Source organism: Pogoniulus pusillus, chromosome Z, assembly GCF_015220805.1.
Source record: "Pogoniulus pusillus isolate bPogPus1 chromosome Z, bPogPus1.pri, whole genome shotgun sequence".
Lineage (NCBI taxonomy): Eukaryota > Metazoa > Chordata > Aves > Piciformes > Lybiidae > Pogoniulus > Pogoniulus pusillus.
The window spans coordinates 28532516-28549957 of NC_087309.1; the positions used below are offsets into that span (position 1 = coordinate 28532516).

A 17442-nucleotide genomic window follows, 5' to 3' on the forward strand; every position below is an offset into this window, starting at 1 on the left:
GTTTAGAAATGGAGTAGAGTGGGTAGGGGGAGACAAAATCCTTGGCTTATATAAAGGCAACTAATTTTTAATTGATGGCAAGTGAGCTCCTTGCTAAAAAGGCTTCTAAAATCACTCCCACGAGGTAGAAAAAGAGAAGAGTAACAGGCACTGACTGATAACATCTCTCTTTCTCTCTAGGATAGTGAGGTATGGGGATATATCAATAGAATTCACAATCAGATAGATATGCTTGCCCTGTGAATGCTGCTGGACTTTGATTTAAGGGGTAACTGCAACATGAACAAATAAAATCGAGTGATAAGTAACAAAATACAAACCATGACTTATGCAGGCCACAGATAAGGCATCTTTTACAAAAAAAATCATCAACACATCAAAATTAGTTTGCTGCCTTTTGGCACAGGTGCTATACAGTCTCTAAAAGTGGAATGAAGTTTTAAAAACTATATTCAAAAGCTGTTGAGACAGGACCCTCTTCTGTATCAATGTTACCTGAAGAGCAAGTACAAGTCACACATTTGTACAGGAATTAAAAAAACAATCTAACATGAACTGGAAATGTGTGAGATAGTTCAGGGTAAATACTAGATATCTTGGGCAGAAACCAGAAACTACAATCTAATTCAGCAAAACAAGACAGGCAAGCTAGATTACTGTGAGCTGATATGAGAATATGTAATTAGCAGGGTTAACAACTTAGCTAAATTGGTACATCTTAGTGTAGGACAACCTCTCCTATTTTATGAGGTCTGCAGCCCAGAAAAAACTCTGCATCGCTGCAGAGCAGGCCTGCTCACAGAAAATTAGGAGGAGCCTTATTTGTCAGAGTCTTGCATGTGCTTTGAAATTCAGTCTTACGCAACAAATTAAAAAGACTTAGCCAGACCCTGAAGCTTTTACAGAGGTGCCCATATTTCTGAAATCTAAGCACTATGCTGGAAAGAAAACAGCTGCATGATACAGTGACTCATTTACTTACTTGTGAGCTAGGCTGAATGTTGGGAACTGGCTGAAAAATAGGGGTCATGAGCCCCTAGAAGCTTGTACAATCAAGCCTTGGATGTGAGGTCTGGGTATTGAAACACAGTAAGCCACAGTGCTGTGTGTGAAGAAGCTCAGAAGAATTTGTCCTTGAGCCTTCTGATAAGCATCTTCTGTGGGACTGTGTGCAGAGTAAGAGGGAAATAGGAGGAATATGCAAATTCCAATACTTAGGTGCACTAAATGGCTATAACAGTAACCACAAGTAGGGAGGATTATGCATATTCAAATATTTAGATGTGCCAAATGATAGGGAAAAGTACCACGTAGTATGCTGCGTACGTTCACATTTCTCACCCTAACTGAAAGTATGTGCTTTGTAACTTGAAGTCTGATGCTCTCAATAAAGAACTGGAGTGCTTGGATAGCATAGCTCATATTGGGCCATCTCCTTGCTTTCCTGTTCCCTTCCACGGGTGAAGACCTGAGTTAGGGTGAACATGTGATCTCCACAGACTTGATACGGTTGTTCCTAAAGCGCAAAATTATTTACTCTTTCTAATGTCTCTTCTCTTGTGTAATGAATTTGCTTCTTAGAACTTCCTTAAATCCTCATGACTGAGAATGTGAGGAGCCTGTAAGGCTTTTCGGCTGATCAGCCAACTGTTCAGGGCAGTAGGTCTAGCAGAAGTTATCTTGGGAGGTTAAATTCACCGCTCTTCAGTACGATGGATGATGTCCAGAAAGCTTGAAGAAAATAATGTACACCATCTCAACAAAGCTATGACATCATTAAACTCTATCTTTTTACTTATTTCTGACCAATTAATTGATAATAGTTTCTTTCAAGCTGTTTCAATTCTTTTCAAAAGACTCTTTGCCTATACATCAAGTGGCCTCATTAAGGTCACAAACAGGTGCAAATGAAGCAACAGTTTGAGGGCTACATTTTCAAAAAGTAAGCATTATATATTTCCAAAATGGCCCATAAATTTTCCCGAGTCTTTCAAATTCTACAAAGAAATCTTAAGTTTATCCTGAAGAAAGCAATAAAATAACTGAGTTCTTTGCCTTGACATGAGAAACAGGTATGTGTGGATCACTCAGTCCGCTTCCTCAGGATGCTTGGTCTTTGTCACCCACGCTTGGATGAACAGGGGGCAGATGCCTTCTGAAGTGCACAGCAAATCCCACAAGGTTTTTTTGTCATGTTGCAGCTCACTTGAACAAGAGCTCTGATGTGGGGTATTGTACATCTGTTCTGGTACAGGAGGTCAGTGGCCAGAAAGACTCACAAAATTATTGAAAAGGGGGATTAATCAGATAAACACACACCCCTTTGAATCGTACACAAATGTGTGGTGAACTGTTTGCTATTGCTATAAATGGGGTTTGTTTTGTTTTGTTTTCCTGAATGTGCTGGCACATAATGAACTGAACATGAAGAATTCCATCGATCTGCATCTCAGGGAAGATCTGATCTAGAGTTGTTAGCAATGCTGACCTCAGAAAACAAGTTGACAAGAAACAAAAAAATAAACCAGATCAAAACAGAAGTGCAGACAGTGCAGTAAAAGGTAAAGCAACGTAAAATTTGAATTCAAACACTGTACAAATGGAGGCTGTGTCCTGGTTTGAGGCTTTAAACCAACAGATAAATGGCAGTGGAGAGAACATGGTTGTGGTATACATCTTCCTGCCAGGCACTGTGGACCCATTGTGGGGAGTGCTAGTAGAAAAAAATACAGAGCATCTCCACTTAGGTGCAGATTCTGGTCTGTTGGTCTCTTCCTGTACAGTAATTAGGAATTTGCTGTTAACCATATGGAGACAACGTCTCTTCTCTTGCTAACAGATGCCAGGAAATTTAAGAAGACTGCAAATCTGCCCCTCCCTCAACCCCCCCCAAAAACCCCCACCTAACACCACCAACAAAATAACAAAAAAAAAAAAAAAATCCAACTAAACAAGCAAAAAAACACAACACAAACAAAACCCAACCCTCCCCCAACAAAACCAAACAAAAACATATTGGAGAGATATAAGCTCCTCACATGTGATAAGAAAACCGTTTTCTAAGTTAGTGGTGAAGTGTACTACCTGCCTACACCCACTCAGCTTGAGTTTGCCTGCCAGTACCCTTCATTATGCAAGCTTAATTTACTTTCATAAAGCTTACAAGATGATTTCCCCAGACTTAGGTATAGCAGACCCTGTCAGCAGTCTTTGTGTATATATATATATGTATATGTATATAGAAGTTTTCTTTTACTAGAAAGCATCAATCTGATATTGAAAAGCAGAAATCTGGTTGCCCTCTCCTTAAGGAATGAATAATTTGGATTATTTCCCGCATTGCAGTGTTAGTCATTGTATTCACATTCCTCTTGCCAAGTTGCTTTGTTCCTATTCTCCATAAATCTTCTCTATGGTGAAATCTTCGGTGTCATTGGCAGCGAAAAGATTTTCACGCCAGCAATAGCATCATAACATGTTAAAAACTAGTCTATACCCTCTCTGTGAGCTTTAACTTCTACTTTATGCTTGAATCCTTTGTTCTCAGATAAGAAATTCATCTTCACATTTAGCCTACCAAGAGTTTAATGAAAAAATAACATCTACCATCATACCTGTGGCCAAAAGACTCCATTTTACAGGAGGTTTGTGTACGGTGTTGTTTCTGAAGCTGGTCTTCCCTGAAGCTGAAGTGGAATACTGTTATCGTACATTGGTGAAACAGATGGTGCATTTTCCTGCAACTAATTAGCTATGCAGTGTGTACTCTACAAACACCGAGAGGAAATCCTTGATGTCTCTGCTGCTTTCTCTTTCCCTCAGGTCTTCTCTCTGCACAGCACACCACCACAGACCATAGTGGTGAAGAGTTTGTTGGTTGATCAGTGTCTAGTGAACAGTGGTTCTGACCTGTTTCATGAGGCTGGCAACTTAACAGGTCATTCATAATTAGTTAAGAGATGTTTGCTTGGGCTGCTGCTTGGTTTACACTTGCTTGGCAAGCACAGCTGAGATAGGAAGCCTTTCAGGCTGACTGCCATAAAGATGAACTTATGCCACTTCTGCAGTTTGGCCAACAGTTGGTGTGAAGTTTCATATTAGGGCAAGGATTCTGCCTTCTTTCTGTCCCCTCAGGAAGTTCCTGCAGGTGATGGTAGCCTACTGAGGGGTCCTCAGATCTGAAGTCACTATCTGTGATCTGAGGAAGCTGTGTAAGTCTAGATTTTAAGAGCCAGCACTACAGCAATATGTCTTCCTGTTGGGACTACCATGACTTAAATATAAGCACACCAAATTTTCAACCCAAATCATCTAACACTGTACCAACTGGCTAAATCTCTGGCTAATGATGGGGACTATATAATGTCATTTTAAGACACCAGGAGAAAATAAACTGTTGTGAAAAGGAATCCCCCAAGTTTAAATAAGTTCACTGACAGCTCTGCAGCAGCCAGTCCCAGCGTTCCAGAGCAACACCTAACTGACAGCTAACTGCTGCCTGACCTGCCATCAATGGGCACATACTTAGCTCTGGTGGTTTGCAAAGCTGTAGCCTAAACTGTTTTAGGCAGGCCTAGGATTGGCAGCCTATCACTGCTGCTTGACAAGCATTTAGTAAAGATGATTAAGCGCAGTGTTCTTAGACAGAATGTACTTAGCTATAAAAAAAATACTCCCAAATAAGTCCTGCAATTATTTTTTATGCTAGTTGCACATTTTCTCTCTCTGTCTTATGCTACAGATACAGATGCAGTCAGGTCCGTGCATGTATGCTGACATTTTCTTGGTCAGTGTTCACAGGTAGGTTTGGGCATGAATTAAATGCAGTTGTTCTGATTAGTTAAACACTTTAAAGTCTGGCTGGGTTCAATTTTATCCTCTTGCACACTTCAGAGAGTATTTGGGTAAATCATAGAATCACAGAATCATAGAATCAGCCATGTTGGAAGAGACTTCTAAGATCATTCAGTCCAAACTAACACTCAGCCCTGTCCAATCAACTAGATCATCAACTGACAGATTATAATAATAAGGCCTTATGTTGAACTATAATTGTGGTAGTTTGAAGGATCCCAGGTCCCCCTTAAACAAAACCATAGGGACCTGCTCATAGAATCATAGAATCAACAAGGTTGGAAGACACATCCGACATCAGCCAGTCCAACCTAGCACCCAGCCCTATCCAATCAACCAGACCATGGCACTAAGTGCCTCATCCAGGCTTTTCTTGAACACCTCCAGGGACGGTGCCTCCACCACCTCCCTGGGCAGTCCATTCCAAAGGCAAATCACTCTCTCTGGCAAGAACTTCCTCCTAACATCCAGCCTATACCTCCTCTGGCACAATTTGCAACAGTGTCCCCTTATTCTGTTGGTGGTTGCCTGGGAGATGAGACCAACTCCCACCTGGGTACAGCCTCCCTTCAGGTAGTTGTAGACAGCAATAAGGTCCCCCCTGAGCCTCCTCTTCTCCAGGCTACACAACCGCAGCTCCCTCAGCCTCTCCTCACAGGGGTTGTGTTCCAGGCCCCTCACCAGCTTTGTTGCCCTTCTCTGGACATGTTCCAGCACCTCAACATCTCTCTTGAATTGAGAGGCCCAGAACTGGACACAGGACTCAAGGTGTGGCCTGACCAGTGCTGAGTACAGGGGAAGAATAACCTCCCTTGTCCTACTGGCCACACTGTTCCTGATGCAGGCCAGGATGCCATTGGCTCTCTTGGCCACCTGGGAACACTGCTGGCTCATCTTCAGCCTACTGCCTACCAATACCCCTAGGTCCCTTTCTTCCTGGCTGCTCTCCAGCCACTCTGTCCCCAGCCTGTAGTGCTGCTTGGGGTTGTTGTGGCCAAAGTGCAGAACCCTGCACTTGGCCTTGTTAAATCTCATCCCAGTGGCCTCTGCCCACCCATCCAGCCTGTCAAGGTCCCTTTGCAGGGCTCTCCTACCTTCCAACAGATCAACACCTGCTCCTAGCTTGGTGTCATCTGCAAACCTGCTGATGATGGACACAATGGCTCATCCTAGGATGTCACAATATTATTACTCTATTCCCTTTCTGGTATCACAGATTAAAAGATAGTGCTTGACTGCACTTCTCCCCCTTCTCCTTTCTGCCTCTCCCCCCTTCACTTCTCCGAACAGCTCCCCAAGGGAGCAACTCCAAGGGAGTTGGTAGGCCACTGAGGTCTCGCAGGCTCAGCTGGGGTGGGGCAGTTTTGGCCTACTCATAGGCTGACTGGCAGGGTGGAATGGGTGGAGGATTCTAGAAGCCTAAATTGGGCCTAGTGGATTTTATGCTAATTCTACCTGATTTCCTTTTATATATGTGCTCTTATAAATAGAATTATAAATATTCTTACAAATTGAATTTCTCTCTAAATTTCCAATCAACATACAGTGTCCTCACACTTACTCCTGAAGAGGGATAAGAGTCAGTTCTGTTCTCCAGAACTGGGTATGTTCATGGCCTAAACTGGAAGAGAATTACAATTGGAAGAGGAAGATAGGAAGGCAGGGCAGGAAAGGCAAAGAAGTGCACTATCTTTCAAGCTGTGATACCAGAAAGTGAATAGAATAACAATATTACAGTAAATTTTTATGTGACTTCATCTGAAACCTTGTATGTATTCACACTCATTCAGAAGGGGGACATCAAAGGTGTTTATGAAAGTGCTGATTCTTCTTTTTGAGGAAACCATCTCATGAAATTTACAGCAAGAAAATGCATTCTGAATATGGCAGACACTTTGTTACCACTATGAGAATCCTACTGCAAAATGTGATGGAATAACATATGATTGTAGAACTCTGATGGCAGTATCTCTCCTGAGAGACACATGAAGTTTCATCATGATCCCCTGCGTGAAGGGGAAACTGTTTCCAACCCTTAATTTGTACTATTATACTAGCTCAGCTCTTAAAGGCTAAGGGTGACACAGATTGTTTGGGATTTCTGGGTTGCATCTACCCAAACACACAAGCAAGCAAGCAGATTTGAGTATGTCCTGCAACAGCCTTCAGTGGAATGAAAAAATCAGAACATTATTGGGACTGCCTCTGTACAGAGGAGAAATTGCTACTAGGAACTAAAAAAAAAAATCAGTGAAAACCAGCTATGTGAGTCCATGTGGGAAGTGCAGATGTGATTGTGGTGAATGTCACCATAATCATTCTTCCATGAAGATTTAGAGACTGATGAGTCATTGTAATCTAGTCTTACAACTTCCATACTAGGCAAAAGCATTGACTGATATTCATGCCTCCCACTGAGTTATCATTGATCAGAAACTAAAATTTCTTGCTTTGAGCAGTAGAAATGAGCCCTCTTTTAATACATACCCTTTCCTGTTTTTCTGCCTGCTGCACAGAGTGGCATGTAAAGAATAGCACCTTACCCACTAGATTTCACTATCAAACGTGGGTAGGCATTGTGCCAGCAAGCTGGGCAACCAACTTCAATATGCTTCAAGCACACTGCTTCAAAACATAGATGTGTACCAAAACTCTAAGGGAAGATTAAAATCCATTTAAATTACCTGGCTAGATATGCTTTCTCTGTGAAAAAGAATGCACCCGAACAAGAGGACACAGCCTCAAGCTACGCCAGGGGAAATTTAGGCTCAAGGTGAGGAGAAAGTTCTTCACTGAGAGAGTCACTGGACACTGGAATGGGCTGCCCGGGGAGGTGGTGGAGTCGCCGTCCCTGGGGCTGTTCAAGGCAAGATTGGACGTGGCACTTGGTGCCATGGTCTAGCCTTGAGCTCTGTGGTAAAGGGTTGGACTTGATGATCTGTGAGGTCTCTTCCAACCTTGTTGATACTGTGATACTGTGATACTGTGCATACTGAAAACTGCTGAATAGGCATTTCTGAAAAATCACAGTCCAGATACATGGAACTAAAGCAAGATACTTTGCTCTAAGGGTAACACCAAATTGTTGAGATGTTGTATTTGTTTGGTTTTTGCAAGGTTGGATCACACTTCCTGTGATGGAGGATGCAGTTTCTACATATTTACTACATGGCAAGTGTTTCTAGTAAAAGATGATTCTTGTTTACATTTCTCAGTTTATTTTCTCTTTTGTTTGCTTGCTTTGTTCCCAAATGTTCCTCCCATTAATATGTCTTCTGGAACTGCCTGGCCTACTTTAGGCTAAAAATAGCCTTTGTTGCTACTGCTGTAGCTCCACGCAAGCCACACAACAACCACATTAGGAAGGAAAACCTCATGCCCTGCTCAGCTTCCCTGACATGACAAGCAGGTCAGATATCCATATGACCAAAATGGAAGAGTTAAAACAAATCCTGCCTTCCTACTAGGGTTGCTGATGGTGTAAATAGGGAAACAACAGAAAGGGATGTTACTGTTTCAATTTCCCTCTGCCTCCTCCACATCCACCAAGATGAGTAGATACATCTTCTTTTACAGAAAGATGTGGGGAAAAAACCCAACCAACCAGACCCAAACAAAAACCCATAATGAAACTGCACAGATGTGAAGCTGCAGAAAAGGCATTTTCTTGTTAGCTTCCAAACAGTCATTCTTCAAACTAACTTAACTTCATTGATCTGTTGGTTAAATACATCTTTGGGTATGGTCAGACCAGTGCTGCTAGTGCTCCTGCACTGCTTAAATGAACAGAAGTATCACTTTTCCACAACTGAGATATCTTCAGTGACTGTGGCTGTGCTCCTGACACCTTGCAAAGGGGAAAGGTTTTGAACACACAAGTGTTTTCCTCCTCATTGCAGAAGACAGTACTTAAAACTTCTCATCCTTAAGTGGCAACTTTGCACGACTTGCCTGTTTATGTCCACTCAGTCCATTTGGCCCATGATGCATTCCGAAACAGACTGGGCATTCTGGTGATCTCGGGAAGTAACCTCTCTGCCCTGTGGCACTGAAATGGGACAGTAATGAAGAACCCAAAAGTGCTTCTTCAGCTACCTTGACAGCTGAGGAACAGAAATTCATTGCTTCACAGGTAAAAATATGGATTTCATTATTTGCTCTAGCTCATGCATGCACTTGGAAGGAGGAATTCACACATTTGTGAGAGAATAACTTCTGGGTCACCTTTTCTTTGTCCTTCCAACTAGACTTTGGCTTGCCTGTAGTTGGGGCAGTTCTCACTTATAACAACACTTTTGTGATGTGGAGACAAGTCTGAGCTTAATACAAAGTGCGAGCTATTTGGTGTTCTCACTGAGCTTGTAAGTGATGGTTTGTTGAGGATGGATTATGTTGAGCATCAAGGATTCAGAATGGCTCGGCAGCTCCTCTGCAGCAAGAGCTCTCAGGTGAATGGGCAATGCATGACTTTTGGTAATGGTCTCACAACACTGTGTGGCATTGTGTTATATGATCTTAGGGAAAGAGGCATGACAGAGACGCCATGGCCTGGACCAAGGCCTAAGTCCCATCCTACTGCCATTGTCATGCCCCATGCTTCAGGCTATGAGGGTCCTCTAAGCCAGAGCATTCCTGGGGCTTAGCAGCACCAACCACAGGTCTGATCGCCCTGCGTGTTGACTGTACTCTCTGGAGTTACTCTCCTCTCTGTTCTTTTTTTTCCCCCTTTCTTTTCTTTTTAGGTACGGCGATCAGTTCAGCCTGTGGTGATGCTGGATGAAGCCACTGAAGCTACATGTTCACCGGGGAACCATGAAAGGAAGGCAAGAGGGGGGCTGCCGAACGGCGTGCAGCCTCCGCCTAGTAATTGCCGAATTAGAGGTAGAAACGTCCACAAGACTGAGGAGGGGGCAGTGCTACTCCCCGCTCCCGCGGCGTGTGCCGGAGCGGGGAGCGCCCCAGGGACCGGTGGCTCCGGCACAAAGGAGGACACTGGGGTCGGCTGGCGGGGCACGGCAGAGAGCCTGACCCGGCGGGGGAAGCCGTGGCAGTGCCCGGGGAGATCGCACTCCCTCCCCTCCGTCCGCCCCTCCCTGGCCGGCCCGAGTCCCCTCCCTCCTCTCTGCAGCCAGGGCCGGGGGGTGGGGGGTGTGAAAGCTGGGTCCGGCTCACGGAAAGACAGAGGAGGAGAGGCGGGCGATGGGGGAGGACCTGTACCGGTTATCCTCCAGGCATCGTTAAGGAGAAGAGAGCGGGAGGGGGTGAAAAAGAAGAAGGCGTCCCCGGCCCCCGCCCCTCTCCGCCGTACCGAGGAGGGAGGGCAGACCACGATGCCCGACTGTCGGGCGCTACCCGCTCGCCCGCATGGAGACCGCCGCCCGTAGCGGGGCTGCCGCGCCGCACCGCCGGGTGAGCTGAGTCGAGCCGGGCCAGCGCTGGGGGGGACGCTGCAGGGACTGCCTGTGTGGCCCCGCGGTGTGCGGCGGTTCGGGTGGGAGGTGAGGGGCGGATGGGAGCTTGCGGCCGGGGCTGCATCAGGTCCTCTCGTGCGATACGGGAGGACCGGGAGGACCAGAGTGGGGTGTCCAGGGGAGTGGCTCGAAGAGGCATCAGGAGCCAGGCACGGCCCTGGGGGCTGCGGGCACCGGTTTGACTCGACTGCTTTCCTGCGCCCCCCGCCCTGTTCTGCGAGACGAGACAGGCAGGCGATGCGGGAGCCTACAGCTGTAGTACGCACCTTAAGCATCCCTCAGATGCCTTGGGAGTAGTGCCGGGGCAGAGTCCGCTGCTGGCCCCAGCCAGGGGTCGTGCGGGGCCAGCGCGGACGAGCACAGGGTCAGGGTGACCCACTGTGGCGAGGAGCGTGGTCGAAGGCAGTGCAGCTGTGTTCTCGCCTCCCTTTCGGTGGAACACTTGTCCCATGAGGAGGTGCCGGGATGCCGTGTGCCCTGTCGTGGTGCGGCGGACGCGCTTGTTTCCCGCGGGAACCTCCCCCTGAAAGGGGAGCCCATCCCCGCCACCTCTGCTCTCCACCTCGCTGGAGCGGTGCCGGCTGGCACCTCGGTGCTGTCAGGGGCCAGGTTCCCTGTGGCAGCAAACACCTTCCTCTCGCCCCATCTCACTGCCGGGTCAGCCTTTGGTACCCGTGCCTGCACTGACAGCGAGTGGGTTGTTCTCACCCCGGGAGAGAGACGGGGCGGCGATTCCCCCCGTCAGCCCAGGGAGAGGTGGCTGCCAGTGCGGGCGGACACCATGTTTGGTGTTACTCCATTCCCCGGGTCTGCTCTTCTCTCGCAGCGCTGCCGAGTTGGTTGGTAGTTTGGAGGAAGGCTGCGTGCTGCAGCAGGGCGTGATGGATGTGCTGCATGCAGGGGAAAAGGGACTTTGGAGCAGCAACGCAAAAATGTCACTACATGTAAAGTCCCCTTTGGGTTTGGGTGTCTGGGGAGACCTGGCTCTGAGTCTTCTTGCATCTTCAGAAAAACTAGTGGTACCAAAAGGGAAAAACGCAGACATTTTGATTAGCTGTCACGTAAAGCTTGCAGGTAGTGAGATGAGATTTCCTAGCTGACATCTGAGTTTGTACTATAGTTCTGTTGCCTCTGGGTGAGAACCCAAGATAAAAATGGGTAAGACTAACAGTACTGGCACTGCATATGATGTGGTCTTTGTAGGGTCATGAAGATATCTGGTCAGGGTTCAGAGCAGGGACCTCAGGTGACTTCCTCTTTGTTGCAGATGAGAGGAAAAGCAGAGGGCTCTCTGCTGAAATTTCCACTTATTTCTACTTGGGCACAGGAAGAAGCATTTTCAAAACCTTTCAGTTTTGCACAATGGACTCTTGTGCTTGACCGAGGAAATAAGGTTTCTGAAAGAGTTACTGCAGAATGGATTATCTCAGAGGCAGAGGCTGCTCCCTGTCACTACCCTCAGCCTTTGATTTTAAGATCCAGTAAAGTTCAAGGACATTTCCATGGACCTGGTTTGGTTTAGTTTTGTTTTGTTTTGTTTTTCTTTTAACGCCATCTCACTATTGTGTGATTTTTAAGGGAGCTATTTCTAAAAATAAAGGCAGGTAAGACCTTAGGGGAAGTCTTCCCTGCATTTGTCCACAGGTACATTAGAATGTACTGTACAAGATGAGAACCTGCTCTGGGGAGGAGAAAGGACAGAATTTCCATCAGTTGAAGATCTGTCAAGCACTGGGAGCTATGACAACAGCTCCCTACTACCTCCTCTTATTTACTTGTATTCCTTCCTCTCCTCCTCAACTTTACTAGCTAGTTCTCACATGGCATATTTCAGTGTTGGGTTATACTCAGTCTGGGTGGAAAACATCCTAAACCCACGTGCATCAAGATAGATTGTATTCCATGCAATTTCTCCATTGATTATGGACTTGAATGTGTCTCAGAATACGTAGACTTACTGGACAAAACTGTGCTAGTTGTTTGTGCTTATTAGCCTGTTTCAACACAGGCCATTTTTTTTTTTCTCTTCTAATTGATAAGACATCAGAAGAAAGAGCTGGTTGAGAACCAGACCCTTAATTCCTCAGCCATACAGTCACATACAGTTACAGAACCCTTTCTGGGTCTGTAACTGAAAGCCTATTGCAACTGAACTGAAAGAGTTCAAATGCAGAGTGAGATTTTTGAATATGCAATTGCACCATAGCAGTCTTACTTCAAACAAAACAAAAAAAAATTGTACCTCAATTTTCTTTGACAGCTTTGATCATGGTGAAGAACTTTCATTTTTCTTTGGTCTCTCTTCCCTGACACCATGTTCAATGGCAGAAGTCTAGGTGCATTTTGTTGTTTTGAAGGATTTTTTGAAATGGGAAGACATTTCCATATTTGTCACTTCATCAGATAGTATATTGACCTGACTAGCCTCCTTTCTGGCGCCACAAATACCTTGCAGTTCTGCAGACAATACAATAGTAGGGAGAAAATGTGTTATTCCAGTTGTGTTCACCTATTGTGAATATCACTTTAGTCAGGATTTTATTGTGGAATTGTCACTGTGCTACCAGACCCCCACAAGATGCTAACTTCTCAAGAGAAAACAGCTACATCAGTGCTTAAAGGGAATAGTTTCTAGTTCACTAATGTGGCCTACTTGTACTGGGCGAATTCACGGCAAAAGGCTAATTTTTTAAGTTGATGACTCTTCAAGAGTAAGATCTGTCTTCAACGTTCTTTTTCCTGACATTGTTTCTTGAAAGTAAAGACAGAACAAAGACAAATTCTGCACTGTTTATGATGCCAGAAGCTTTTGTGAGAGTCCACTCTCTCTACTGGTTTATACCAAGCAAATACATGGTCAGTTCTCTACTAGTTTTCATACAAGGACACTGAGATCAGCTGTACCACATCCTTCTGAGGCACTGAAATCAGAGTGCTTATTTCTTAGAAAATGAGAGCAGCACTGCTTATGACAGCTTAAGTCTTGAAGCCTTTGCTTGGGTTCTAGTCCATTCTTTCCCAGGAGAGATTCCCGTTTTATTCTGTCAGCTAGGTTGGCAGCCCAGAGATTAGCTCTCCAGAATTTACCACATAGTGTCTGCTGTGCCTCTGTGTGGGGATTTGTGATGCTTCGTGCTTTGAATCTCCCAGCTCTGAAGGAAATGATTGCTCTTCAGATACCATGGCTTGATGTTATGTTGAGTTCTGCAGACTAAAGTCCTGTCATATTTTCTTTCCTGATCACAGAAAAGACTGGGTTCTAACCCTGATCTGTGAAGCCAGCTGTTCTTCAGAGAACACCCAAAGCTCTTGTGGCTTTCTATAGGTAGATGTTTGGATGGACATAAACACAAAGCTACCAAACAGTGTTTATTGATTCTAGTGTTAAAAATTAGTGCTGCAGCTAGTTCACAGCTGTTACCTGTTCTGTCATTTTTTGCTGGGTTTGCATATCCAGGGTGAAACTCACTTTTCACTGGTGCTTTCCAGAAATGCTTGCTTGTTAGTGGCTGAGAAATCAGCTGACAGTAGTATTGTTGTTCATGATGCATATTCTGATTCTAAAAATCTCATGCTTTTGTTAAAATTGTGCTACTGTCAGTGTCTATTGGATGGCATGAAAAAAGGCTGAAAATGGGAAGCTACATCATCAACAGCTACTCTGAGTCATCATTAACTGGGCTAGATATGGGGTCAACAATCAACTTTTTTCCTCCCATTTCATGAAACCTGCCATATTGGTAGGCTGTACCCTGTGCACTGTCAGAATAGCTGTTCTGTGTTGTCAACAATTAGATCTCATTAGAGTCAGTAACTGCCTAAGTCAGCTGTAACAGTGATAGAACCAGTTCCAGGCATGTGTAGGGGATGGAGGGCAGCATGATTTGCATGGTAACCATAGAATCATAGAATCAACCAGGTAGGAAGAGACCTCCAAGATCAGCCAGTCCAACCTAGCACCCAGCCCTAGCCAGTCAACTAGACCATGGCACTAAGTGCCTCATCCAGGCGTTTCTTCAGCACCTCCAGAGACAGAGACTCCACCACCTCCCTGGGCAGCCCATTCCACTCTCTCTGGCAACAACTTCCTCCTAACATCCAGCCTATACTTCCCCCAGCACAACTTGAGACTGTGTCCCCTTGTTCTGTTGCTGGTTGTCTGGGAGAAGAGACCAACCCCCACCTGGCTACAACCTCCCTTCAGGTAGTTGTAGACAGCAATGAGGCCCCCCCTGAGCCTCCTCTTCTCCAGGCTACACAACCGCAGCTCCCTCAGCCTCTCCTCATAGGGGTTGTGTTCCAGGCCCCTCACCAGCTTTGTTGCCCTTCTCTGGACACCTTCCAGCACCTCAACATCTCTCTTGAATTGAGGAGCCCAGAACTGGACACAGTACTCAAGATGTGGCCTGAACAGTCTTTCTTGTGCTTTCTCTTTTCCTGAAAAACAAATGGACCACAGTCTGTCCATGCTCTTGAAGTGCAAGGTAACATGCCTTACCCAAGTCAGTTTCTGTGGGGATTTTTTAAAGTTGAACATCACTAGTGTGGAGTGCAGGACATCCCATGGCAACGTTTGGTGTGTCTTGTGCAGCTGCCATCCTTTCTGGCTGTAGTGAAGATCATATGGAAATGAGTGAAGACATAATTAGTCAGAAAGGGATGACCACAGTCAGGGGAGTGGGGGCAGAATGGGTTTATGTGCATAAGACAGCGGGGGTATGTGGGGTGTGTGTTCCTGTTTTTGTCTGTCTGTTTGTTTGTGTTTTGTTTGGTGTGTGGTTTGTTTGTTTGTCTGTTTGTTTTTTTCTTCCTGAAGGACTTATGTTGTGTTATTCTCGTATTTTAACCGAGAAGAGAATTAGCTTTATGGCAGATCCATGTGCACAAATGTGCTATTAATTGATTTACCATGTCTTCCAGAGATCTGAGGACCAGCATAAATGTGAAGGCATGCATGGCATTCATTGCCAACTTACAGAATTGTATCTGCCAGATTGGGGTTTAAATTTACCCATGGGGCTTGGATGTGTTTTGCATTTGAAGTAAAGATTCTGCACTTCTTGTTTTAAAGTTGTCATTTTTATTCACAACAACACAGGCTGAATACCTTACCACACACATCCTCTGTTCCTTTAAGCCATTTGCTTAAATATCCTCTTTGTTGTGCTCTAGCAAGTGGAAGGCTGATTCTTGCTCAGAAAAGTTATCCTATGAAGGAGCAACACTTAGAGGAAATTACCTTTATTATTGATGCCAAAGAGGGTTTGCAGAATCCATGACAAATATCTGTGAGACACAGAGTCTTTTACTGGCCCTAAATCCACTACTACAATCTCAGAAGACAGAACTAATTTTCAAACTGAAGTTGAACTCTGCACAATTGCAAAACCTCTCCTCATTCCTAAACCTCTCTGAGGACAGACACTATTTAAGTCTCAAGAAACATGTCTGAATCTCATGCCTGATGTCCCTAGCATAGTGTCATCTGAGTGAACCTGAATGCTTGCTTAGATCTTGCTAAAGTTAATGGGTTTCTAGAGAAGTTGAGCATTATGCATTTTTAGAATCAGTTACTCAAAGCGTAAGACTCAGCATGAATTTTCACAGATGTTTCTTGTGCTGGTTTTTACTGCTTTGCTGAGACACCAGTGAATTCAGAATCCTGCTTCACCATCCACCTAAACTGATGAATCAATCAGAAGGAGAGGAGGAGAGAAAAAAAAAAACCAACTTTGATGGAAACACACATACTGCAAAAGGCAGTTGTATCACATTTGTATTTTACTCTGCTTCTGTCACCTACACTTGTAAAACAGTGAGAACAAAATGAAGTGTGTTTAATTTCCACATAGACAATAATTTGTTGTATTTGCTGACCAATTACTGGTGGCTTTTCCATGTTAATTTATTTTTTCTTTATTCCAGCTTTTTTTCCATTACTTGAATGTGAAAGGAAATGTTTACTAATGCATGAAGTGATGAGGAAATGTTTGCATTAGCTATTTATTTTTAAATTGACTGAGATATTTAGCAAGACACTTGAAAGATATGATTTCATAAAAACTAATATGGGTTTTTGGACCATGACATTAGAACCATTTACGAGAGAAAGGAAACGTATTGGAAGAATGAAGAATCATTGTACAAAGGTGCCTTCTTTACCTTAGGACACCTAAATCAATCTGTTTTGTTCTCAAAGCTGTCAGAATAATAGTTCTAGTTCTGATGGCAATGACATATTTGGGCAGGTGAAGCCAGAATAACTGTTTACACAGTATAATGCAAGAACAAGCTGGAGAGGTGGGCCCAGGTGAACCTCATGACGTTCAACAAGAGCAAGTGCAGGGTCCTGCACCTGGGCTGGAACATCCTCACTATAAACACAGACTGGGGGATGAGGAGATAGAAAGCAGTGCCATGGAAAAGCACTTGGGGTGCTGATGGACAAGAAGCTGCACATGAGCAGACAGTGTGAACTTGCAGCCCTGAAGGTAGATCAGATCCTGGGCTGCATCAAAAGATGTGCTGCCAGCAGAGAGGTGATTCTGCCACTTTACTCTGATGATACCACATCCCAAGTACTGTGTCCAAATCTGGAGCCTTCAATACTGGAAGGACAACATGAACCTGATGGAGTGAGTCTGGAGGAGTGCCATGAAAATGATCAGGCAATTGGAGCATCTCTGCTAGGCAGACAGACTGAAGGAGCTGGGGTTGTTCAGCCTGAAGAACAGAAGGCTCTGGGGAGACATAATTGTGACATTCCAGTACCTGAAGGATGCCTAGAAGAAGACTGGAGAGAGTCTGTTTATAAAGGCCTGTGGTGATAGAGCAAAGGTGGATGGCTTCAGACTAGAGAAGAGAAGATTTAGACTGGATGTTAGGAACAAATCCTCTGCTATGAGGGTAGTGGAACACTGGAACAGGTTGCCCAGGGAGGTTGTTGAGGCCTCATCCCTGGATATATTCAAGGTGAGGCTCTGGGCATCCTGATCTAATAGAAGATGTCCCTACTTACTGCAGAGAGGGTTGGACTAGATGACTTTTGAAGATCCCTTCCAATCCAGACCATTCTATGAATCTTGCCCTCTCATAGAGCAAACCTGATGTACAAATG

General features: G+C 44.9%; 1 protein-coding gene across 1 annotated transcript in view; it reads left to right on the plus strand.

Annotated features, from left to right (window-relative positions):
- Positions 1 to 10031: 10031 nt before the first annotated feature.
- PLPPR1 (phospholipid phosphatase related 1) overlaps positions 10032 to 17442 on the plus strand; it is a 161348-nt gene continuing 153937 nt past the window's right edge. Inside the window, exon 1 of the mRNA XM_064176718.1 lies at positions 10032 to 10263. The gene's annotated coding sequence lies outside the window, so the exon portion shown is untranslated. The remainder of the gene's footprint in view (positions 10264 to 17442) is intronic.